The sequence below is a fragment of the Ovis canadensis genome, chromosome 1 (genome assembly GCF_042477335.2).
Source record: "Ovis canadensis isolate MfBH-ARS-UI-01 breed Bighorn chromosome 1, ARS-UI_OviCan_v2, whole genome shotgun sequence".
NCBI lineage: Eukaryota > Metazoa > Chordata > Mammalia > Artiodactyla > Bovidae > Ovis > Ovis canadensis.
Window position 1 is genome coordinate 174,196,527 of NC_091245.1, and position 23,495 is coordinate 174,220,021.

The following is a 23,495-nucleotide window of genomic DNA, read 5'->3' on the forward strand; positions in this document are numbered from 1 at the left end:
AAAAGAATGATAAACTTTGGAAAAAATTATAAAACAAAAGGACATAATCAAGTTAGTAGATGCTGCAGAGAACAAAATTATATACCATAGCTTGTGGTGGAAAAACTTGAAGAGACTCCAAAATTATCTTTGCCTTCTGGTACTCACAGTCTTGTGTAAAACTATCCCCTTGAATCAAGTAATGTGACTTGCTTCTAACTAATAACAAAGGGGCAAAAGTAACAGGATGTCATTCCCATGGTTGCATTATAGAACATTGTAAGGTATGTCTCGCTAACCTCCTCTCTCTCATCCTGGCTTTGATGATGTAAGCTGCTCTACAGAGAGGCTTCTACCATGAGCAACTAAGGGTAGTCTTTGGTCAAACCCTAGCAAGAAACTGAGACTCTCAGCCCTAAAACCTGCAAGGAAGAGAATTCTACCAACAACTGTGTAAACTTGGAAGCTAGATCTCCAGAATCTTGGCTAATAACTTGACTAGCCATGTGAGAGACTGCATTCTAGAACCCAGATAACCTGTGCCCAAACTCCTGACCCACAGAAACTGTGCGACAATACTGTGTTATTTTAGTCATTAGGTTTGTGATAATTTGTTACACAGCAATAGACAACTAATACATAGCTTTAAGAACTTTGACATTTTTCATTAGTTTCTGTATTTGAATCAGCCTATAGACAAAGCATTAGACTTCCCTGGTGGCTCAGATGGTAAAGCATCTGCCTACAATGTGAGAGACCTGGGTTCAGTCCCTAGGTTGGGAAGATCTCCTGGAGAAGGAAATGGCGACCCACTCTAGTACTCTTGCCTGAAGAATCCCGTAGATGGAGGATCCTGGTGGGCTACAGTTTATGGGGTTACAAAGAGTCAGACATGACTGAGGGACTTCACTTTCACTTTCTTTCATAGACAAAGCATAAGAAAGAATTGATGTGATTTACAATGCATTTAAATCTTTTGAAACTTGACATTGTAAAATTTAGAGATTGGGAGATGGAGTAGATGTGGGAAATAGAACAAAGGATAGGTAACAGTATTAATAATTTCATCCTATAATGTGAGACACCCTGTTTATGTAACAAGGAAAAAAGGTTTAAACAAGTTACTTAAATCTAAAAAAAAAAAAAAACCAAATAAGGTAAATGAAAAATAGTATAATAATACTGGCCAGATGAGAAAGAGAATGTGGGATGCTTTGACAGAATCAAATTCCAACTTATCATGGGATGATGTCCAGATGATACATCAGTTCAGTTCAGTTCAGTCGCTCAGTCGTGTCCGACTCTTTGCGACCCCATGAATCACAGCACACCAGGCCTCCCTGTCCATCACCATCTCCTGGAGTTCACTCAGACTCATGTCCATAGAGTCTGTGATGCCAGCTAGCCATCTCAACCTCTGTCATCCCCTTCTCCTCCTGCCCTCAATCCCTCCCAGCATCAGAGTCTTTTCCAATGAGTCAACTCTTCGCATGAGGCGGCCAAAGTACTGGAGTTTCAGCTTTAGCATCATTCCTTCCAAAGAAATCCCAGGGCTGATCTCCTTCAGAATGGACTGGCTGGATCTCCTTGCAGTCCAAGGGACTCTCAAGAGTCTTCTCCAACACCACAGTTCAAAAGCACAACTCTTCTGTGCTCAGCCTTCTTCACAGTCCAACTCTCACATCCATACATGACCACTGGAAAAACCATAGCCTTGACTAGACGGACCTTAGTCAGCAAAGTAATGTCTCTGGATAATAAAAACATATTATTTAGAGATCTGAAGGTAACAAACAATAGAAACATGTAAAAGAGTATAAAGTAGTTGCCTCTTGTCATGAGAGTGAAGCACTATAATGTTGATTTTCGTTTTCCTTCCAAACTATTTCATTTTATGTTTTACTTTGAAAAAATATACGATAAAAGAAAATACATATAATGAGTGACTTTCTTTAAAAAACAAAAATGAGTATTTAATTATTAATTTCTAAATATCAACTCTTGCTCACTAAACACTTTATAAATCTATAGTGAAAGTGAAAGTGAAGTCGCTCAGTCGTGTCTGACTCTTTGTGACCCCATGGACTGTAGCCTACCAGGCTCCTCCGTCCATGGGATTTTCCAGGCAATAGTCCTGGAGTGGATTGCCATTTCCTTCTCCAGGGAATCTTCCCAACCCAGGGACTGAACCCGGGTCTCCTGCCTTGTAGACAGATGCTTTACCATCTGAGCCACCAGGGAAGTCCATAGTTCTTTCTAAAATTTTGTTTTGCTTTCTCATCCTGTTTTGCTGATCTTAAATAAATTACCCATCTTAAATAAACTGAATAAGTATAAAAGTATTAACATTATAACAAATGGAGAATCTGAAATTCTACCACGCTGAGATAACTACCATTGGTATTTTGATGAATTGTTTCTTACCTCTTTCTGCACTATCAAAACACACATACCTACCTACCTACCTCCCCCAACCCATAACCTTAACATTTCATAAATGGGATTATATCATAAACTTGCTTTTACTATTGGATAGGATATTCTTCCATGCTCCACATTTTTTCATCTCTAATTGCATTTTTATTTTGTTTTGTTGAGAAAACTAGGCATAGATATAATATATGTGTGTTTTTCTGTTAAACGTTTCATGTCTTCTTGAATTTGAACTGAGATAATATATGAAGATAGTTTAGTCTAATAGATGTGAAAGAAGCATATTAAAGAAGTGAATTAAATTAAATGTATAACGTATATATCCACATATAATTTCAAGTAAAGAAAATTTATAATTAATAAAAATGATTCAATATATGTATGTGAATTAACATACAGGCTCACCCACGTATATATGCCATCCAGCAATCTCAGCAATCTGAAAGATAGCAAACAATCAAGAAGGAAGCAATTATGATTCCTCATCTATCCCAATAAATGTCATAAAATCCATGCACTTTTTCTAGAGTCCATTAAGTTGTACTTTATCTACATTTTTTTTAGTCAATAATTCTAATAAACTTGGTTATCTGATTTTAAGCAGATTAAAAGAAAAATATTAGGAGTGGTCAAGACAGAACACTAAGGCTGCTAAGATATGTAAATTAGTATAGAAATTTGGTTCTAAATAGTATAGTGCTCAGTCACTCAATCCTGTCCAACTCTGTGGCCCCATGGACTGTAGGCCTTCAGGCTTCTCTGTCCATGAAATTTTTCAGGCAAGAATACTGGAGTGGGTTGCCATGTCCTATTCCAGGGGATCTTCCCAACCCAGGGATTGAACCCACATTTCTTACATCTCTGCATTGGCAGATGGGTTCTTTATCACTAGTATCACCTAATTAGTATTAGGGCTTAAACATTTTACCTTTGAAAATACAATAGCCCATTAAAAAGAAATAGCAATCAAGTGGTGATCTTGAGTCATCAATGAGAAGTTAAATAATTTTCAGTTTTCTTTCTTTAAAAACATTTCATGAACTGTCTAAAAAGTTTTCAGAAAGATTTTAACTCAAAGGATTAGCACTTTAACCAAAAAGTTCTTGTTGCTTTTATGCATAACTATCTGGTCAGTAGAAATAAAGTCAGCACTGCCACCATCAATTGCCATCAACAACATACTCATTCTACCATTGATTAAACTTTTATTTACAAGCCACATGGATGCTACTTCATCAGTTGAGTTCAGTTGCTCAGTCGTGTCTGACTCTTTGCGACCCCATGAACTGCAGCACACCAGGCCTCCCTGTCCATCACCAACTCCTGGAGTCTACCCAAACCCATGTCCATTGAGTCAGTGATGTCATCCAACCATCTCATCCTCTGTCATCCCCTTCTCCTCCTGCCCTCAAGCTTTCCTGGCATCAGGGTCTTTTCGAATGAGTCAGCTCTTTGCATCAGGTGGCCAAAGTATTGGACTTTCAGCTTCAACATTAGTCCTTCCAATGAAGGACTGATCTGCTTTAGGATGGATTGGTTGGATCTCCTTGCAGTCCAAGGGACTCTCGAGAGTCTTCTCCAACACCACAGTTCAAAAGCATCAATTCTTCGGTGCTCAGCTCTCTTTATAGTCCAACTCTCACATCCATACATGACCACAGGAAAAACCATAGCCTTGACTAGACGGACCTTTGTTGACAAAGTAATGTCTCTGCTTTTTAATATGCTGTCTCAGTTGGTTATAACTTTTCTTCCAAGGAGTAAGCATCTTTTAATTTCATGGCTGCAATCACCATCTGCAGTGATTTTGGAAAACTAAGATCATGGCATCTGGTCCCATCACTTCATGCTACTTCATATGCTGACTTAATTAATCTAAAAACAATCTTAGAAAGATACTCATTTTCAGGTAAGGAAAAAAAAGTTCAAAAAAGAATAGAAAGGAAAAAGAAAGAAAGAAGTGATTTGCCCAAGTATCTATGGTAAGTTTTGAAGGTATATTTACTTCTATGCCTGTCTTTGCTCCTCTTCTCATTCTCTAACTAAATTTCTCTTGCAACTCTGGGTTCAGTGAACATTTTATGCAGATAACTATATTTATATTTCTATAAAAATGCATTTATATTTCTATAAAAATCTATTCCTCTAAACTCTAGAGTCATATACCTAATGCTTATTGAGATCTCTTGAGTGTTCCTTTAATGCATCTCAAAATCAATGTATCCCAAACCGAATTTACCTACTTATCCCTGATCCTCTTCTAGTATTCCTTTCCTCAGTGATTGGCTTCACCATCCACCCTTTTCCAGAAGCCAGAAGACTCAGAGTCAGTCTAACAGTCCTGACAGGTGCCTGTCCCTCAAGTTTCTCATTCAACCCATCACCAAGTTACATCAACATATTCTCTCCATTTCTACCACCACCAGTCATTTAATACACTGTAATGAATTCCTTGCTCAATTACAATCACCATTTAACTAGTATACCTTTTACTATTCTAGATACTCTATAATTAACTCGATGATTTTACCAGATTTTTTAAAAAGCACGTTTAATATCATATCTCTGAAAAAGCAAGCCTTTCCATTGCTCTTACTGCTGCTGCTAAGTCGCTTCAGTCATGTCCGACTCTGTGCGACGCCATAGACAGCAGCCCACCAGGCTCCCCCGTCCCTGGGATTCTCCAGGCAAGAACACTGGAGTAGGTTGCCATCGCCTTCTCCAATGCATGAAAGTGAAAGTGAAGTCGCTCAGCCGTGTCCGACTCTTTGTGACCCCATGGACTGTAGCTTACCAGGCTCCTCCATCCATGGGATTTTCCAGGCAAGAGTACTGGAGTGCGTTGCCATTGCCTTCTCCAAGTTCCACTGCTCTTAGGATAAAGTCAAAACTTCTCACAGCCCACCAGGCCCTGCATGGTACTGGCCTGCCTACCCTCTCTAGTCTTTATCTCACACCACAGTCTGCCTCTATCTTTGTTCTCCAGGCATGTGGGACTTTCTGCCCCTTCTCTTTGTCTTGTTCTCTGTCACCACAGGATTTTTTTTTTCTTCATTGTAGCAAGGATCTGTCTTCCCTATTTATCTATTTAACCCTTCTCCATTTTCAATTTCTTCAGCACAATAATCTTTTCTTCATGGAAGCCTTCCCTGATCTTTCTAAAAAGGCCAAATTACTCTTTTATAGAAATTTCCACATAACACTTCTTTTTTCACTTGCTCTATTTACATGTTTACATTCACTTGTGTTGTTATTGTATTAGTTCATCATTCCCTCTATGTTGTAAAATCTATAAAAGAGGAATATTCTGGTTTTAGTCACCATTTGCTATGGGATGAATATTTATATATGTTAGAATACTTGAATATTTATATGCTGAAATTTTAATGTACTGTGTGAAAGTATTGGGAACTAGAGCCTTTGAGAGGTGATTAGGGTAGAGTCTTCATGAATTTAATAAATGACATTTTACAAAAGCTCCAGAGATCTAGCTCATCCTTTCACAGAGAAGGCACAGAGAGAAGTCAGCAGTCTATAACTTGAAAATGGTCTTCACCAGACACTGAATCCTCCAGCAACATAATCTTGGAGTTTCCAGTTTTCAAGACTATGAGAAATAAATTTGTGTTGTTTATAAGCCACCAAGTCTGTAGGGTTTTATTATAAGCAGCTTAAATACACTAGTAAGACACCGTTATATTCCCAGTGTCTTTTTGACAGTCCATAGCACAAACAAGGTGCTCAATAATGATTTAAATGTTGAAAGAATCAAACTTTGACAATGTTACACTGCTTATTTTAACTTTATTCTTGAAATACTCATGGAACAAATACAGATTAAATGAATGTGTACACCTGACTATAATTTCAGGTGATATGGATGAATTATTCACAAGGATTATTCATGTCAAAGAGATACTGAAAAAAATTAGCCAAAAAGAAGGCAAGATAATGAGAATCTCATCTTTTAGGATTATACATGTCCCACTTTTGTTCCTCTTTTACCAAATTCTTAGTCTATTCTTAAGATCATTTTCTAAGTCAGCTACCCAGAAGAACATGTGCCTTATTTGGCTGCTTCCTCAAAACATCATGTTTCAGTTGGGAATCAGAAGGAAATTAAAGTCATCTGAAACTTCATCTCTGGTTTTGATTTAATTATTCCAAACTGTTCTATAAATAGTTGTGTAAAATCATAACAAGCAAACATTAAATGAATAAAAATAAAAAATAAACCTTTAGAAACAATGCTTGATTATCCAAACTAAGTTGGTTAAAGAAAAAAAATTACCACTACAATATTGTAAAGTAATTAGCCTCCAATTAAAATAAATTAATTTAATAAAAAAATAAAATAACCCTTAAAAAAAATAACAAGAATTTGACTCAACCTCTACATAGTTCTTATAAGAGCATGTGAGAGTTATTTTTTTTTTGTCCCAGGACATAAAACTATCTACTCTGATTTAAAATGAAGTTCATGACCAGTCTGTCTTTTCTTATATTTGCTCTCAAATGCTACAAATATTGTCAATTCATGAGCTCTGACTTGAGTGAATGGTAAGCGAGGCCATGTCAAATGGATTGGCCTGTTTAATATAGTTAAAGTGGAAAAAAAATCAGAGCAGTTTAATTTGCCTTAATTTACTAAAACAAAATTGCTTTAATTCAGTAAAAACAAAAACAAACCTCTTTTTTTGAGAAGACATCGTATTGTTGTACACACTCCTTTAGACAGTGGCTAGGCAGATCCCTGGAACAACTGAATCTCCAACTTGTGAACTGGAAAAGTAAGAAAAAAGAGTACATTTATTATAGCGTGAATAAGCAGTTAAATAGTAAATTACTTTGAGAAAATATTTGGCATGTATTAGCAATTCAATGAAAATTTCTTTCTTTGTTATTAGTCTTAGTCTCAGATGATTGTATTCGAACAAGGGTTAGATAATAGCTTCTTTCGTGTATGATCATGAGTCAGAATTAAAAGCAACACTTCATAGGAGTCAAACAAAAGACATTTTCCAAATAAATATATACAAACAATTGTTATCAGTGTAATCAATTCCTGTTACACAAAGGAAAATGCTATTCATTGTTAAAGCATAATACAGAGTTAAATTAGAACAATCATCCCTATCTGGATTCATTTTTCTTGCAGCAAAACCAGTGGTTCTCCCAGAGATTAAGAAAAAAAAAATATTATATTAGTAGGCATAAAGGAAGGAAGGAAGAAAGGAAGGAAAGAGATATGAAGTGTTAAGCGATTTTATTCCTGGCTCATCCACTCCTTTTCTTAGTGACCTCACAGCACTCATTTCTGCATTTTGACAGTGACATCCTGTATTTCATAACATGTGTGAGGTAAAAAAGGAAACATAAAATTATTTCTACAGTATTAAAGATGTTTGAAAATGAAAAGACCATCACTACATTCTCCTTTCTGCTTATTATATTTCAAAGCAAAGCAATCATTGTTATCTGGTTTTCTGTGACCCTTTGCTTTAAATCCTCAAGTTGAATATACATGTACATGTGAGAATAAGTTCCAAACTTCTCTCTCAGTATAAGTTAGTGTCAATGCTATTACTTTCTACTATGTGGATGTCAAAGTCAAGAAGTAAACATAACGTTCTGTTTAGTATTTCTCTCTAATTCTGTATTTTACCTGCTTTTTTTTTTTTTTTAAAAAAAAGGACAACAAAGAGATAAAGATGGGGGGGAAAGGAGAAAAAAATTTATAAATACATTAAACCAGAGGTTGAGATATTTATTAGAATCTGATTATCAATAATGAGAGTGAAAGAACCTTAAATACAGAAACAGAGAAAATCTCAAGAGACATGAAGACAGAAATCAAAACCCCTGCACCAAAATTAGCACATTAACTACACCTGTATACTGAGAAAATGGCTTCCTTGGTGGCTCAGTGGTAAAGGACCAGCCTGCCAATGCAGCAGTTGTGAGTTTGATCCCTGGGTTGGGAAGATCCTTTAGAGAAGCAAATGGCAACCCACTCCAATATTCTTTCCTGGGAAATCCCATGGACTGAAGAGCCTGGAGCGGTATAATGCATGGATTGCAAGAGAGTCGGACATTACTTAGCAACTAAACAACAACAACAAAATACTGAGGAAAGAACATTTGTCAAAAAACAAAAGTTCAGGAGCATACATTTGCACCTAGCTAGAGACAGTATGTGGCTCTTCCCTGGTAGCTTAGAGAGTAAAGAATCTGCCCGCCATGCAGGAGACCAGGTTCAGTCCCTGGGTTAGGAAGACCCCCTGGAGAAGGAAATGGCAACCTATTCCAGGCTTCTTGCCTGGAGAATTCCTGGCGGGCTATAGTCTGTAGGCTCACAGAGTCGGATATGACTGAGTGACCAACACTTTCAACTTTCAGGGACAATATGATATTATGAACTTTTAGAACACAACTCATAGCTTAAAATTGCAATTCTACAAATAGAGGCATACCTTCTTTTGTACTTTTTTGTTTTGATGTCAAAAGAATTTAATCGAGGGTCAAATCTACCTTGTAAGTCCCAACATTTCCAACTCAAGTCTACAAGTAAGTGCAGTCTTATATCTAAATACCAGTATTAAAAATGGACTTTTGTTGAATTTTAGCATAGGAATGCATTTTTTTAAAATAAAATGAAATCATATATACTCATGTGTTTCTTCATCATATTAGGGAAGTTACATGGCTTATTTTCTGACCATTAGTATCTCTTATTAGTTGTATATCTCTACAGTTAAATTAATTGAATGCTCTTGGATTTCAAGAAATAGCTTCTTCCTAAGGTGATGATATGAATTGGTTTATCAGTTACTCAGGGACATTTCTTATCTCAGCACTTAAGTCATCCAGTTCCAGAGAAAAATGTAATCTTATTCTGGACACAATAATAACCCTACTGATCCAATAGTCTCTGTAGAATTTTGCCATTCTGGACACTTTGCTTTTCTGTCTTTGCTTCTCTCTGTGTTTATATCTATTTTGCTTCCATACTGTGGTTCCTGTTTCATCATGGCTTTTACTCCTTTGTTGCATCTGCTTACTGTCCCTGTCTTAAGTATTTTTCAGTTTCTATGATATCCATGGGGTTCTGTGTGTGTGTGTGCACATGTGTGTGTGCATAATTTACAAAATTATAAGGTAAAAAATAAATTTTTTTAAATCAATTAATCATTATCTTTATAGGACTTCCACCAGCACCTAAAAATAGCTGCCTGTAGTCAGGCACTGTTTTCAATTCCATTTAATTGAGACCATGGTGACTGTATTACATGGTATAAGGCATGGAGACCTATGTGGAAACAATGGCCTGCAACTGTTTTAGCAGAATGAAACTAAAAGTATGGTTAGTGCTCATGCTATGGCCTGTTTAATATGGTAGTATTTATGTATTTCATGAGTTCTAAACATTTTGTAAGCTGATGTGACCATGCTATGTGAATGACATATTTTATGAAAAATTCTGCTTTATCTCCTAAATGTCCTTGAAGTTAAAAGCACTTAGGAAAAAACTGTAGTGAGTGCATTGTATAGCATTACCCTAAGTGGTAAGCTATTACATATCTACTGATCCCATTTATGTGAGTTCATGCTGCTTTCACTGGAAGCTGAGTTCCTGATTGAGTTCATTGCACTTGACATCATACTACACTGCTTTTGATTGTTTTATTTAAGTATGGAATTAATAAGCTGAGACCACTTGTGGTTTATGGAAGAAATGATAATAAATTACATTGTGGTTAGTTCATTTATATATTGAGGGGGAAAAGTTAAACAAGTTATCATTTAAACAAAACACAATTATGAAGCTTTAGTGAGCCCATACTTGTAACTCTATATTTACTTGTGACTACAAATCTACAAAAATGACTTAAAGGTTTTAAAAAAGTCCAGTAGCAAAGAAAACAAACTGCTACAGGAGAAATACTGAATGCATTTGTTTGTCCTGGAAAAGAAAAGGTTAAGTTCATAAGAATAAAGCAAGGCAAACATAATGAATATGGACTTATTTGACAAATTACAGCAGTAGAACTTGTTCAAATGATGCTACTTTAATAGATACAGATATGTAAACAAAAGGTTCAGAGATGATGTTAGATGATCTAAATGCTAGATGATGTTTATATATATGAAATACATTACTAATTTTGATTGAAGGGTTTTTTCCTAACTATAAAAATAGTACATTACATTGCAAGAAATGCAGGAAACGAATAGAAAAGAAAGAAAAGTGAAAACAATCTACTTTCATACACACCATACACACATGCAATATGCATGCGTATTCCAATGACCAATGCTTAGGCAAGGGGAAAAATCGACTTCTTGGCCTCACTGCTGGCCTCAGTCTGTTCTGCAGTCATCAAAACCTTTAGTGTCAATTCCTTCCCAGGTCATTTTAGCAGATGCTGTTGGTGCCTTTTCCATATTTCCATATTTCTCTGGAGCGGCTATCTGCCGTGGCTTTTTATGTCTCTCTCTGTGAGGGCTTTCTCTCTCTCCTGAGCCTGCTTAGTCAGTATGAAGCAGTGTGGCCCCAGATCCATTAGTGGCTCATGAGCAACCCTCAGCCAACAAGAGACAAGAGCTTGTGTGTAGTTTCAGTTTCCCTTAGTGAGACAATTCTTTTTTTGCTTTATGTATTCTCTCAGAAGATTCCCCTATGGGGATCCACATGTAGACCACGAATAATCCCATTCTTTAATGCTCTCTTTATTGGTCCTCTTCTTGTCTCCGCTCATTGCTGTACCTTCTCACTGTAGGAGTCTGTTTTTACAAAAACCAAATTATTATGGTCATTGCAAAAGGTAGACCGTGGGTTTTTAGATTAGGTCTTCATAGAGAATAGGAAGTTTTAGACTACCAAATTTAATGCAAAAAAAACCCAAAAAACTATATGTAACTTTATTATTATTTGGTCACAACTGTTTTTACTTTTTTTTTTCTTTTTTGCTGTTCATCTCTCCTTTGGTTCTAATGTAGTGAGGCAGCCTGTTGTTCTGGAAAGAGCCTCAGAAGAGAAATATACAGATATATACTCGTGCCTGGGTCACCATTAGTCAGTCATCTAACCTCTCAGAGACTCCGTTTCTTCATCTATAAAATAGCGGTAAAATACCTGCATGTCCAACCTTACAGGTTTTTTTATAAGCCTTAGATGAGAAACTTGGTGGCAGTATTTTCTATGCAATAGTTTAGGAGATAACAGGAACTGGTATCAAATTTATACCAGGGCTTTGATCTCCACCTCTCACTTCCTTTGTGTTATATGTTCATGTCTTTGGTAACTTTGCCTAACTTTCTTTAGAGCTCCATGTGCTGGCTTCATGACTTGAACTTCGTGTTATTCATTCATCCATGAATACACAAAGACTGACAGTTAACAATCATTTGTGGTGCTGAGAGAAAAAATACATAGTATTTTTCTCACGGAGGTTTTTGCATCAGCAAGAGCCCAACTACAGTGCTCCCACAAAGGAATCTACCTAACACCAGAAGTTTTCTTGATCAATCAAGAAGTTTAAAGCATATGGTTCTCCCACTTAAGAGCAGTTGGGGGGAGGTTTCTGTTACCACATCATTTTGGAGTCAGAAATTCTTGCTTCCTCTAGAAGCAGCCATCTGGAATCACTATTAGTAAAACAGAGAGATCCAATTACAAGCATCTATTTGTAGCGGAAGCTCCTTTTAGCTTTTAAAGGAAAATCTTATACGAAGCCAATGCCTGGCTGGTTTACTTATGGGAAATAAACTCAGGTGCAAAGATGGACTCTATCAGAGAAAAATATGAAAAGGAAGATATGAAAATATGAATAGAAACAAATTAGACCTTACGTTTTTTTCATGATTCAAGTCACTTAAAATAAGATTTGATTTTAAACTTTTTTTTTTTTTTTTAAGATTACAGATATGGTTTTCTGCCACAGTAGAGAGGGAGCAATCAAGCTCCGGTTACAGAGCTAGGAAAAAGATGAAAGTTTAGAAAGCCTTAGAACTTTGCTGACTTACAGGCAGAAGGACGGGGAAAGGCTGAAAGGCAGGAAATAATGATTACTATTTATGCTCCACTTCATAGTTTCCACTTTGGTTAAACTAACTGGAAGGAAACAAATGATTAGGTTACTTGTGTCATCACTTACATCAGTAGTTTTATTTTTGAAAGAAAACATCATTACCCTTTCTTATTCAAGGAGAATGAAAATAATTGCCCAATCTTATTCTAATGTATCAATCTAAATGTTTTTATTGCAAAGATAAGGAAATAGTGAAATCTGCATTGGTGTATACAGTGGCTTGATCACAGAGGTAGCTGAAAATTTAGTATTAGAGACGAGACCAGAGATTACAGATCACAGTAAACAAAATGTCACCTGTGGAGCTCTGTCTTCATGCTGGGGTTTATTCACCTCTGTTCTCCTACATGAATTTTCACAGTATCAGAGAAGAATATCTTTGCAAATGCAAAATCTTTCATATAGAATTTTCCTTTTTTGCTTATATGAATTTATTTACCCCTTTAAAAAATTCCCTGATCAGGTTTCTTTTTTAAAACAATAAAACAAAAATAGTGGTGAGCACCTACTGTATGCTAACATTGGACAGGAGGTCATACATTCGAACTCACATTCCTGTGAAGTAGAGGCATTACCTGGTTATGCAGATAAAGAATGTTTCCGCCTGAATTCCTCCACCACTTAGAATTGGCAGTAAAAATAGTTGTCACTTGCCCATGGCCTCTTATTGTTTCCAGTGGATTTATTTTAACCCCAAACAGGGTTTTCACATCTTGTGAAGACTGAGAATTGTAGAATATTAAGTAGATGCTTAATAAATGCTTCTTGATGGTTACATCTTAGGTTTATTACCTAATTTAATATGACTTCTGTCTACTCTTAATATCCAAGAAGTTTGATTTTAAGTGACCAGGAAATGGAAAAGTCACAGGCTAATATAAAACCTCATTGTTAGCTGTATGACTTCAGTGTAAAATATGATCTACTTACCTGTTCAATATTAGACCAACAGAAGGGAAAGGTTGTGGTATCCAAAAGAAAGAAATTCTGCATCATAGTCATAGCTGTAAAGATGAAAGATCTGGAATCACTCTAAAGATATCTATGTAAGGTATAAGCTGGTGTCTCTCAGACCATCTGGAGTAAAAGACTAGTTTCAACCCCTTCTCCTACTTATCTGTTCTGGATTAATAATTTTGTAAAATACAAAATTAAATTACTAAAACGAATTACTGAAAAAAAGAAATACAAAATAATGCTCTGGTTTTAACTCTCAGATTCAGAAGACAGAAATTACCGTGCCAAATTGCCATGAATATTTACTGTAAATTTTTAAATGATTTTGTCACTGATCAGTCACACATAGTTTATGAACCAACCACAGTCTGCAGATCCATGCTTGGAGAAGGATTGGTGTAAATTGTAATCCAATCTAAAGATCAAGTTGCTTAATAAATGCAAAGAATTAAAAAAATCTCAAAACAACAAAGAAACAAGAACTACATTAGTTTTTAGTTGGGAAACTTTCCTGCTGGCCAGAGAAATAGACTTTGAGTAGCATGCCAGTGCAAAGACTTGAGCAGCTGTTACTCTCTGCTCTTCCTTTTTGTTTTTTCTTGACTTTTATTTGGTGTAATATAAATAATCCTCTTTTCCTTATATTCCACTTTTTCAATGATATTCTAGACATTAATATAAATATCACAGGGAATTTTTCTTGTTTCCCTATTTATGATATTCTTAAGCAATCTCTAAATAGCACCTATGGTTTGATTTTATTAAATATTATAAAACTGTAGGTAAATCCTATTTTATATTCAGCATTTCATAATGCTTTTAAGAGTTAGTTTAAAAGATGCTTTTCTGACTATCAGTAACAATGAAATTAAGTGATTTCCTTAGTATGACAGCAATCACTTTCTTTGAAGTTAATGTCAAACTTATTTTTAAAATGATGTAAACATGTGTGAATTCAACAGAGGGTGGATTGGAATTAATTTTATTAAGAAATATTCAAGTTTATTCAGAAATCATTTTCCCTATAAATACATGTCTATAATTGGTCAAGTTACAACTTAAATATTTTTAACAAACTGGCGGGGGGGGTGGTGTTGCACATCACACAGTATGTAAGATCTTAACACGCTGACTAGAGATCAGACCTGCACCCCTGGAGTGGAAGAACACAGCTTTAACCCTGAACCTCCAGGGAAGTCCCTGTTCTAACAACTTAGATCCTAACATTTCCATCTGGTGGAAAGGTCAGTGCAATGAGTGATACGTACATGCTAGAGGTAATAAAGAAGAATATGTTTTACATAATTGTTTTTCACTATATAATTCCTAGTTCAGTCAACTCATTTCTCTTTCAAATAAATCTGAACTAAAGGAGAAGAAAAATAAGAAAAATTTATTCAATTATTTCTAGGTACTGAAGACATTTATATATAGTCACTCCACCTTGGCTTTATTCTTTGAGACTGATACAGAATTTGTCTTCATGCATTATTTAACAGGGACTAAGTTCAGATAGGTTACCTTAGTTTCTTAGGTGCTATAGGAGGATGTGAACAGTGGAAAAAATAGCCAAGATTTGTCCTTGTACATGCTTGTACTAGCTTATTACTACTCATATATATTAAAAGTTAAGAATTTATGATTTTGACTTTAATATTTCCTGTCCAGTGTTAGCTGCCTAAGTAGAATGTAGAACATATAATTTGGAACAATAAGCAATTAGAATTGTAAAGACAGTTGTTTCACTAGTTTTAGATAATAAGAAAAGTCATACTTTTGAATTTTATTGTATTTGAAAACATTCAATATTTCAGTAGCCATTAAGCAAATTATTGAAATAAGCGCATAATGAATGAATTGTATTAAGACAGATTTCAGAGATCATTGAAAAGATTTATATATGAAACAAAGAAACTGGGGATATGGCAAATCTAACAACATTAATAATATTCCTGAGTTCATGTCCTTAGAATTAAATGTGAACATTCAACTCTTTATCCTACTGAGTATTAAGCCTTACATAAATCCTGTTATACAGTGATCAAAACCACATGTCATTTAGTTAGAAAGTTAGCAAGCAGGAACAAGATCTCTAGAAAGAAGTGAATATGTTCTGTTGGGTAGAAAGGCAAGAAGAATTGCTATTTATTTTCTTCTCATGTTTTGAGTGTGAGGAGGAACAAAGCCTTTCAATGACTGATAAATATCAGTTGGTCAATAGGGGATGAATAGAAACAAGAACACAAAAGTAAATTATAACAAGCAACATGAATTTCACATAAGTCTCTGGTGAGAAAATTAAACATATTGCAAATATATTGGGGATTTCCAATTTGCTAATATTTTCCCTAGTTTAACCATTTTTTTCTATAGTACCACATCAATAGGAATTTCAGTGTTGATTAACAAAGGGAGCCAAAGTGTACAATTCAGGGGTAAGCACAACTGACATTTACCTTCTCATGAGAGATATGATGAGAATTTTCTTGTGATAAAAGAGTCATCTTTGTGCTCTTTATATTAAGATTAAGAATACATCAGAGGGTGGAAAGTAGGTATTTTCCTTTCTACTAATATTTTTTGTAGTCTTTTACTGAAAGATTTTTTTGGAAAATAGGCTACTGTTGTTACTGGTTACAGATCTTCAGTTCTGAAGACCATCTTCTCACCACTTTGGAACACAACAGTTGTTTCAGTAGAACTTTTCAGGATTTTTCTAACTTTGATTCTAAACATAATGGCTATAAATTAGCTTTTTTAAAACAAACACTCAAACAAATATAAATACAAATCACAATCCGAATGCTTTATTCGATCTCCAAATATGACTCATTACAATATCTAGTTGCTGAAGGTATTTGCATAATCAAATATTCTAAAAAATAAAGAAACTTTTTTACAAAGGAAAAACAATGTAGATGTCTGCTTTATATAGGTAAATGGTTAACAATTGTTTTGCTTTGAGTGAAATGTACTATTTATAATGATAAATTTACTACTTCCTACATGATATATGACATTCTAACTAGTATCATATAAATATAAAGTTGTGGGGAGGAAAAGAAAAAAATAATATATATATTTTTATCTATCAAAATTGATACTAGAGGGTAGGTGAATATAGATGATAAAGTCACACGTGGGTTTTTTTAACTGTGTGAGGTTGTTACCCCTAGCCCCCTCATGGTTCAAAGGTCAATTGTATTGTTTCTCTAACTAGAATGCTCTCTTTTTTTGAGCTAGTATTTGGAATTTGTTGTTGTTATTCAGTCGTTGAGTTTTGTATGACTCTCTGTGACCCCATGGGCTGCAACATGCCAGGCTTTCCTTTCCTTCCTCATCTCCTGGAGTTTGCTCAAAATTGTGTCCATTGAGTTGGTGAGGCCATCCAACCATCTCATCCTCTGTTGCCACTTCTCCTCTTGCCCTCAATCTTTCCTTGCATCAGAGTCTTCTCCAGTGAGTCTGTTCTTTGCATCAGGTGGCCAAAGTATCAGAGCTTCAGCTTCAGGATCTGTCCTTCCAATGAATATTCAGGGTTGATTTCTTTAGGATTGACTGGTTTGATCTCCTTGCTGTCCAAGGGACTCTAAAGAGTCCTCTCCGACACCACAGTTAGAAAGCACCAGTTTTTCAACATTTAGCCTTCTTTATGGTCTAACTCTCACATCCATACATGACTACTGAAAAAAACCATAGTTTTAACTACATAGGTCTTTGTGGGCAAAGTAATGTCTCTGCTTTTTAATATGCCTTCTAGATTTATTATGGCTTTTCTTCTAAGGAGCAAGGTCTTTTGATTTTATGCCTACAGTCACTGTCCACAGTGATTTTGGAGCCCAAGAAAATAAAATCTGAAACTATTTCCACTTTCCCTCATCTATTTGCCATGAAGTGATGGGATTAGATGCCATGATCTTCTTTTCTTGAACGTTGAGTGTTAAGCCAGCTTTTGCACTCTTTCACTTTCATCAAGAGACTCTTAGTTCCTCTTTGCTTTCTGCCATTAGAGTTGCATCATTAGCGTATCTGAGGTTATTGATATTTCTCCCAGCAATCTTGATTCCAGCTTGTGACATTTTGCATAGTGTACTTTCCATATAAGTTAAATAAGCAGAGTGACAATAGATATTTGGGATACATATACATTTTCACTTCCATCTTACCTGTCTCCTGCAAATCCTGTATGCAGGTCAAGAAGCAACAGTTAGAACTGGACATGAAACAATGGACTGATTCAAAATTGGGAAAGGAATAAGCCAAGGTTTTATATTGTAACCCTGCTTATTTAACTTATATGTAGAATACATCATGCAAAATGCCAGGCTGGATGAAGCACAAGCTGGAATCAAGATTCCCGGGAGAAATATCAATAACCTCAGATATGCTGATGACACCACCATTATGGCAGAAAGCGAAGAACTATAGCCTCTTGATGAAAGTGAAAGAGGAGAGTGAAAAGCTAACTTAAAACTCAATATTAAAAAAAAACTAAGATCATGGCATCTGGTCCCATCACATCTTGGCAAACAGATGGGGAAACAATGGAAATAGTGACAGACTTTACTCTCTTCGGCTCTAAAGTCACTGTGGGTGGTAATTGCAGCCATGAAGTTAAAAGACGCCTGCTCCTTGGAAGAAAGCCATGAGAAACGCAGATAGCATTTTAAAAAGCAGACACATTACTTTGCTGACAAAGGTCCATTTATTCAAAACTATGGTTTTTCCAGTAGTTATGTATGGATGTGAGAGCTGCACCATAAAGAAGGCTGAGCAGTGAAAAATTGATGCTTTTGAACTGTGGTGTTTGAAAAAACTCTTGGACTGCAAGGAGATCAATCCCATCAATCCTAAATAGTCACTGAAAGGACTGTTGTTGAAACTGAAGATCTAATACTTTGGCCATCTGATGTGAACAGCCATCTCATTGGAAAACACCTGATGCTTCAGAAAGATTGAAGGCAGGAGGAGAAGGGGATGGCAGAGGAAGAGAGGGTTGAATGGCATCAGTAACTCAATGGACATGAGTTTGAGCAAACTCTGGGGGACAGTGAAGGACAGGGAAGCCTGGCACACTCCTGTCCATGTGGTTGCAAAGAGTCAGACATGACTGAGTGACTGAATAACAACAAATACCTCTCAGAGTTAATGCCTGATATCTGTCTTTCATTCCTGTGTCTATTCAAGAGGGTATAGCATCATTGATTCAATGGACATTAATCTGAGCAAATTCCAGGAGATAGTGAAGGGCAGGGAAGCCTGGTGTGCTCTAGTACATGGGGTTGCAAAGAGTAGAAAGGACTTAGTGACTGAACAACAACAAGAATATTAAACTTAAGTAGGAGAAATATTTCATATCCTCTTCAGCAAAATGGAAGTGCCTATATATATAAAAGATCTATTAACCACTGCTTTATATGTCTCTTAAGAATTAGGACTAGTAGTAATAAATCCAATTATTTTTTCCTAGATGAAGAAGAAAAGAAAGAACCAAACATAGTAGTAAAATAGGAGATGAAGAAATAGAACTGAAGTACAATTTCCTCATTCCCCTGTCTAGGAGAAAGCCTTCTAGAATTCACAGAAATATCTCCTTTTGTTGAGAAACCAAAGGGATTTTTTTTTTTTTTGCAATTTATGAGCCAATCGACTTTAAGTATACCTAATAGCCCCTTGTAAAATCTAAGCAGTTTAAACAGCAGGCCCTGTACTGATGTGATGGTTTTCTGAGTCATTGCTTCTTTAAAAGGTTGAATTGATCTTTTCTATCTTGACTCTGGTAGAAATCTGAGGGGTTTTTGGTCAAATAACAAGTACTCTGCCTATTAAACTATTTTCTTTGATTTTTGAGGACAGAGTGGGTTTTCCCTCTGTCTTTTAGAAAGAAGTCTGAAAAATAAATTGAAATATTTTTTCAAGAATGACTCATACCAAAACCTTTAAAAGGTATCCATTAAATTTTATTGTACTAGTAGTCCTGCCATAAAATGAATTTGAATTTGATTCTTCTCTACCTTCATGTTAATACACAGTATTAAGCCTGAGGCACTCAGAAAAAGAATTTATAAGTGAGATCATGAAACTGCTTGACCAATTTTCAGCTTTAAAGTTTACTTATTTCTAGTGGATTTTATATTTTTAATGGATGATTGGCTGGATGAGGAAGTATTTCTGCATAAGAAGTATATAATATTTGGGACTCAAAGGGAAATAACAGCAATAGTTTGTTTTATGTTTTTCTGACTACCAAAGTAATGATCCTAATAAAGAGAGTTTCTTAGTAGTATGTACTATTGCTCTCAAACTACTTCTATGAACAAAATATTTAGTTTCTGATTTATTTCTTGCCTGTTTAAGGGAAGGCTTTCACAGAACAAATAACAAAATAATATTTATTAAACTCTAAACAAAGTCAGCAATTTAGTTGGGGAAGGTGCTGGGGAGGGTTAAGAAGAAGATAAAAATGGTTTTACATTTAATATATACTCAACAGCAATGCTATTCATTAATGCTAATCTAAAATCTGCAAGGTATTTATCTGTAGATTTCCCAATTATATAATAAAAGCTGAGAACCATGCCATTGCTATGGCTAATATGCCTGCTCTCTTGTTTTATGCTTATTTTTAGCAATTGTCCTGGGGATGCGTGAAGATAGTGATTGTACTTTTTAAATTGCACTTACAGTTGTTGGTGGCATAGTAACTTTAAGGTGAATTCTAACCAGATATGTGTGCATGTGCCAGTGTCTTCTTTTTTTAAAAAAAAAAATTTCCTCTGCTTTGTCCTTCAGTTTAATGAAATTTTAATTATAGTCACTATGTCTGAAAGAATGGAATGTAGCAAGCCTTCACAAAAAGAAGGTTGGAAGAGTTTCAAGTAGGGTGAGGAATTAAAATGATTATTACTGCAGAAAAATGCAGCCTTCATATTTGTTCATCTTCATTGTTAGTGAAGCAGAGGTCTTTTTGATAAAAAGATAATAAGATTATACTACGAGAGGTGTTAAACTGATGGAACAAGGAGGCCATTAGACTAAGGGGACTCTAATACCAAGACAGTCTATGTAAGCAAACTGAAATTCAAGACTGTAGGCATTTTAAGTTTACAAAATAAAAACCACTAAGGAAAACCAATCACAAACAGCCAACTAGGCTTTAAACTATAACCAAATAATTTCTCTTTTTTGCTTTGGGCTTTTTCTGTCTTTTCCCTGGCTTCTCACCACTTTACATTTTGTTCTTCTCATTTTCAATGGAAGGCTTTCCAGATGGCCCAGTGGTAAAGAATCCATCTACCAATGCAGGAGATGTGAGTTTGATCCCTGGGTTGAGAAGATCCCCTGGAGAAGGATATGACAACTCACTCTAGTATTCTTTTTTTTTTTTATTTTAGTTTTTTTATTTTTTAAATTTTAAAATCTTTAATTCTTACATGCATTCCCAAACATGAACCCCCCTCCCACCTCCCTCCCCAGAACATCTTTCTGGGTCATCCCCATGCACCAGCCCCAAGCATGCTGCATCCTGCGTCAGACATAGACTGGCGATTCAATTCACATGATAGTATACATGTTAGAATGTCATTCTCCCAAATCATCCCACCCTCTCCCTCTCCCTCTGAGTCCAAAAGTCCGTTATACACATCTGTGTCTCTTTCCCTGTCTTGCATACAGGGTCGTCATTGCCATCTTCCTAAATTCCATATATATGTGTTAGTATACTGTATTGGTGTTTTTCTTTCTGGCTTACTTCACTCTGTATAATCGGCTCCAGTTTCATCCATCTCATCAGAACTGATTCAAATGAATTCTTTTTAACTGCTGAGTAATACTCCATTGTGTATATGTACCAAGGCTTTCTTATCCATTCATCTGCTGATGGACATCTAGGTTGTTTCCATGTCCTGGCTATTATAAACAGTGCTGCGATGAACATTGGGGTACATGTGTCTCTTTCAATTCTGGTTTCCTCGGTGTGTATGCCCAGAAGTGGGATTGCTGGGTCATAAGGTAGTTCTATTTGCAATTTTTTAAGGAATCTCCACACTGTTCTCCATAGTGGCTGTACTAGTTTGCATTCCCACCAACAGTGTAGGAGGGTTCCCTTTTCTCCACACCCCCTCCAGCATTTATTGCTTGCAGATTTTTGGATCGCAGCCATTCTGACTGGTGTGAAGTGGTACCTCATTGTGGTTTTGATTTGCATTTCTCTAATAATGAGTGATGTTGAGCATCTTTTCATGTGTTTGTTAGCCATCCGTATGTCTTCTTTGGAGAAATGTCTATTTAGTTCTTTGGCCCATTTTTTGATTGGGTTGTTTATTTTCCTGGAATTGAGCTGCATAAGTTGCTTGTATATTTTTGAGATTAGTTGTTTGTCAGTTGCTTCATTTGCTATTATTTTCTCCCATTCAGAAGGCTGTCTTTTCACCTTGCTTATATTTTCCTTTGTTGTGCAGATGCTTTTAATTTTAATTAGATCCCATTTATTTATTTTTGCTTTTATTTCCAGAATTCTGGGAGGTGGATCATAGAGGATCCTGCTGTGATTTATGTCTGAGAGTGTTTTGCCTATGTTCTCCTCTAGGAGTTTTATAGTTTCTGATCTTACATTTAGATCTTTAATCCATTTTGAGTTTATTTTTGTGTACGGTGTTAGAAAGTGATCTAGTTTCATTCTTTTACAAGTGGTTGACCAGTTTTCCCAGCACCACTTGTTAAAGAGGTTGTCCACTCTAGTATTCTTGCTTGGGAAATCCTATGGACAGAGGAGCCTTGATGGGCTACAGTCCATGGGGTTGCAAAAGAGTTGGACATGACTGACTGGTGGCCTAAACAGTGGGTCAATAACCAATCTCCTGGTAGATCAGTGGTAAAGAATCTGTCTGCCAATGCAGGAGATTCAGGAGACACGGGTTTGACCCCTGTCCAGGAAGATCAACTGGAGGACAAAATGGCAACCCACTGCAGTGTTCTTGCCTGGAAAAATCCCATGGGCAAAGAAACCTGGTGGGCTACATATAGCCCACGGGGTCACAAAAGAGACATACATGACTTAGTACTCAAAAATAACAATTTCAATGGATAAATGCTCAAATAAAGTCTTAAAGAATCTTATATGTCAATTTATCTTTTTTTTTCATTGTTATTAGTTTTTTATTTTTTAAATTTTAATGAAGGCAATCAATTTTAGAAACATTGAGCTTTATCTTATATGTGCTCAACATTGAAGAATGGTGCCCTTCTAAAATAGACTGAGAGTCTGATGGTCTCAAGACTCATGCAAATATGTTAAGAGATTCCACAGCATGGAATATTAGAGGCTGAACCAAGACAAAGTGTGGAAGCTGCCCAGAAAGTAGGTAGAGTGGGAAGGAGGGAGGGAACCCAAATAAGAAAGAGCTTCTGGTTTTCCATTCAAGAGAATACTGAATAGACAGAAAATCAATGCAAAGAAAAAGTAAAAAACAAACAAACAAACAAAAAAACAGAAAACCCAACTCATTCTCTGGATTCTCTGAATCCAGTCTTTGGATTCTAAGTGCATTCGTGATCACCAATCACTACCCTTGAATGTTCTGCAGAATTTTCATTTTGTAAGTACTATTTTTCATTGATATTATGTGCAGCCTTCTGTACTAAGGCCCAGAATTTGACCTATCATGAGGCAAATATACAATAAACTCAATGACTAGCACTTTGTATTTGTAAGCTATGGCCTGAGCGGAACTCTGTTGATCTCTGTGTTTTCTTTTTTTTTCTATTGGACTTGTGCTGTATTCTCTTATGTTCTGATTCTCCGATGTCCCATCTGCTCCAACACATCTTTACCTGGTACACAGGTAAGCTCTTTCCTTGGCCATCTAGGCTCAATCCCATGGTTCAGAGTTTGTATCTTCCTTGCTGGTAGAGCATTTGCTACCCTGAAATCTTTGGTTTCTCTTCAGGGATCATGTTTGTGGACCACCCCTGTGGTGATGACCCAGGTCCTGTTGTGCCCATGTCTCAGAGAAAAGGTTCTTTGAAGCCATATGC

At 35.9% G+C, this 23,495-nt stretch overlaps 1 long non-coding RNA gene across 1 annotated transcript; it reads right to left on the reverse strand.

The window, feature by feature from the left end:
- Positions 1–565: 565 nt before the first annotated feature.
- LOC138419522 (uncharacterized) lies at positions 566–11,040 on the reverse strand. The gene is made up of 4 exons (XR_011248997.1): positions 10,688–11,040; positions 7,102–7,194; positions 2,818–2,851; positions 566–1,729 (listed from the first exon to the last, which is right to left on the reverse strand). It is a non-coding gene; the product is annotated as an uncharacterized lncRNA (long non-coding RNA).
- Positions 11,041–23,495: the final 12,455 nt, after the last annotated feature.